Source organism: Zingiber officinale, chromosome 6A (assembly GCF_018446385.1).
Source record: "Zingiber officinale cultivar Zhangliang chromosome 6A, Zo_v1.1, whole genome shotgun sequence".
Classification (NCBI taxonomy): Eukaryota; Viridiplantae; Streptophyta; class Magnoliopsida; order Zingiberales; family Zingiberaceae; genus Zingiber; species Zingiber officinale.
Window position 1 is genome coordinate 121076302 of NC_055997.1, and position 3076 is coordinate 121079377.

Sequence of the window (3076 nt, forward strand, 5' to 3'; positions counted from 1 at the left end):
CACGAGAACATGCTCGCTTATAACTCAGCTGGTAGCTCAGGAGTTTAGGACAGGCCTGTAGGACCCTCGGCGGCCGACTAGAGGGGGGAGGGGGTGAATAGCCCGACAAAGAAAAACTACCTTCCTCGAATTTTATAGCTTAATAATTATCAACACTTGCATAAAATAATTAAAAGACAATAAAAATGAGGCACAAAGAAATTATTTAGTTACAACTGCGGAAGTTGTTAATTCAAGGAAGATATAAAGCTCACTGAAATTCTTCTCTGGGCGGGGAAACCTCTTACAGCAATTAAATCTCATAACTAGAAAGCTAAACTGAAATTGAATCAATTACAAGTATTATTTCTTTCTTTTTCTTATTGTTCATAACTTCTGGGAGCAAGGTTGCTTTTATAGCCCTGCTCGGGGTGCCTGGAAGGGTTCCAAGCGCTTGGAATGAGATAAAAGTTTATCCCTGACGCAGCGGGATGCACCACGTCGTAAATGGCTAAAACTTCTGTTCTGGGCGCCTAGAGGGGTTTTGGGTGCTTGGACCAAGTCAATTCACTAGTTGACTTTTTGGTCTGGGCCTTTCGCTCCAGTTCTTTCACTCCGACTCTGCTCGTTTGGGTAATTTCGACCATTTGGAATAGGGCTTACCCGAACCCAATTTCTGGCCTTCTCGAGCAAACTTCTGCTCCAGCTTCAGAAACGCCTCGCCTCCTTCTCGTCCAGCTGCGTACTCTTCCATAGCACCTCATCCCTCAGACGCACCGAGCTCGTCGACTCTCTCCCGTGTCGTCCTTCTCACTAGTTGCATCTTTTGCTCGACTTCTTATGCTCCTAAGTTCCTACACACTTAGACACAGGGGTTAAAAACTAACAAGACTTAACCTGACTTGGTTGATCATATCAAAACTACCTTAGGGCACTAACAATCTCTTCTTTTTTGATGTAATTAATCAAATCCAAGTTAAGTTAAGGTAAATCATAAACAAATAGTTATAATTTTTGTAAAAAAAAGATTTACAAGTACAGAAATTAAGTACAAAAAATAAAAATGATTAAAATTGTACTACCATTGTACTACCTCTCCCTAGATATTTACTACTCCCCCCATTTGATCACATTAAGGCTACATTTGGTAGGGTGTAATCTGCCTTGTAATGTAATCAGGATTACATTACAAGGCTGATTATTTTGTTTGTTTTAACTTTAAACCTGTAATGTAATATAATCTCGATTACAAAAGGTAGTGAAGTTTTGTAATTTAGATTACAAAGCAAATACTATGTAATCCGATTACATTACGAGGTCACTGTTTAACCAAAATTTGAATGCCGAATATACTCTTAGTTAATCGACCGCCCGTTGGCCATTGACCGCTCGTCGATCGTCACCTGGTCGTCGACCGCCGCCGCCAGTCGCCGACCGCCGGCCGCCGTCGTGGCCGCCGCCGGTCCGACCGTCAGCCGCCGTCATCGTCGTCGCCGATCACCTGCCGTCGGTCGCCGGCCAGCAGTCATCGATCATCGAACGCAAGCTCAGACAGAGATGCAGCGGCCGTCGGTAGAAGTCGCAGGATATTTTTATCATTTTATAATAATATGAATTACATTCCTTATAAAAAATAATGGATACCAAACAAAAGAATGTAATCACCCTTGTAATCAAATATTACATATATTATATTACCAAACGTAGTAATGTAATCAAGATTACATTACATTACATTACAAATTTGATTATATTACAAGTTAGATTACATTACATCCAACCAAACGTAGCCTAAAAGTGGACTACGTTTACACATATTACTTGGAAGGTCTAAAAAAGTCTAAGGAAAAAAACAAAAAATATGAAAAGTTTCAAAAATCTTGATTTAAAAAAGAACTCCTTTAATAATCAAAACTTCAGCAAGGGATGAACAGAAAAAATTTCACGAAAGTTGAATTTTTGGCAAAATAAAAAAATTTGCATTTTGATCACTACTTCATAAAAATTTTTAAAAAAATTCAACAGATTGTTTAGATTAACTTAAACAAATTTTAATGATTAGACATTTTTAAATAAATTTTTCTAGCAAAAATTTAAAGCATTAGTTGAATGCTTCACAGTAAGTCAATTAAACATTCAATTCAGTAATTGGCTTCCAGACTGTGGCGAGACATTAGACCTTCTTGGTTATTGGAGCATCAACCACTTTTAGACAAAACCTCTTAAAGAATTTAAACATTTAACTTTCTTTCTGAAAGCCCTAAGAAAGTAATTAATCTAAATATAATTTTAGAACCCAAAATAGGTTCCTTCCTACAAGATTAATCAGAAATTTCTTAGGAATGTATTTTTATGATATTTTCCTAATTTGTCCCTTATGGTATTTAAAATACGAGTTTAAATTATTATATCTACTAATATTTTGATTATTTGAGCATGCACAATTTTTCAAATATTCTATTTCTGTTTTCAATTTATCATTTTCTATTTTTAAATTATCAAACAAATCTAAGGAGCATGCATTGACTAATTATCTTTTCAAAACTATGTTTTCTTTTTCTAATTTTACTAAATCCTTGGAAAGAATCTTAATAAATTGAACTGACTTTTCAAGAGATAAGGCACGTACTTGACTTACCTCATATTTTGATGATCCTCCTTCATCGTAGCTTTCTTCTGATGATCCTCCCCTTTCATCTATGCTCATCTTTGAGCTGATTTCATCTTCTTTTTGATGGTCAGCCATTAGGGTTAGTCCGGCGTAGACTTCAACTTTGGATTCAGATAACGTGTCGTCCCACGTCACCTTTAAATTATGCTTGGGCCGAGTTGGCTTCTAGTTCTTCTCCTTGTTCTTGTTCTTCAATTTTGGGTAGACATCTTTGATGTGCCCTTCTTCGTTGCAGTTATAACATCGGACCTTCCTTTTGTTCCAATAATGATTTTCTTGTCTACGATTTAAATTTATTAGATTTAATAAATTTATTAAATTTTCTTACTAATAGCGCTGCTTCATCTTCGTCGATTGACACTTCTGAGTCTAGATTGTCCGTTCTTGCCTTCAGGGCAATGTTCTGATTAGGCTCCCGTTTCATCT